This window comes from Mastomys coucha, unplaced genomic scaffold (genome assembly GCF_008632895.1).
Source record: "Mastomys coucha isolate ucsf_1 unplaced genomic scaffold, UCSF_Mcou_1 pScaffold15, whole genome shotgun sequence".
NCBI classification, from domain to species: domain Eukaryota; kingdom Metazoa; phylum Chordata; class Mammalia; order Rodentia; family Muridae; genus Mastomys; species Mastomys coucha.
In genome coordinates this window covers 43,966,136-43,966,695 of record NW_022196897.1, presented here as the reverse complement: position 1 = coordinate 43,966,695, position 560 = coordinate 43,966,136, and positions in this window count along the sequence as shown.

Genomic DNA, 560 nt, shown 5'->3' with positions numbered 1-560 from the left:
GTGGCCCCAGAAGTTTACTTTGGAAACATGTAAATTTGCTTTCTCCTATGATATCATTGAGCAATAGCCGGACATGTACTAATCCTTGATTCCCCATTCTTTAGGAGATGCCTGGAGTGTCTAACTCTGTCCTGATGCAGTTTGTAGCCCTACAGTCACTAGATTCCTCATCGAGGGTTTGGGGCAAGGCACAGCAGACTGCTGTGTTATTAAAATAATATTTTCCTCTCCTCGACATTTCTGTGTTCTTGAAAGAGGATTATGTGATTTAAGTTTGTATAGTCACAATTCAGCAAGGGCTCCCAGACTCATAAAGAGGTAAACTCTGATCATCAGAATAATAAAAGGGGGTAAACTTATGTTTTAAAAAAATATCTCAACTGTGGAAAGCCCTTAAACCAAGCAAATATATTTTAAAATGCATGTATTCCACTATGAGTTATTTTCATTTTAGAATGGAGATACTTATTCAGTACTATACACAGGGATATATTTCTTTATATTAGTTCTTGATTATAAATCTTGGGTTTACAATATTTGATCTGTGCAGAAATTGGAAA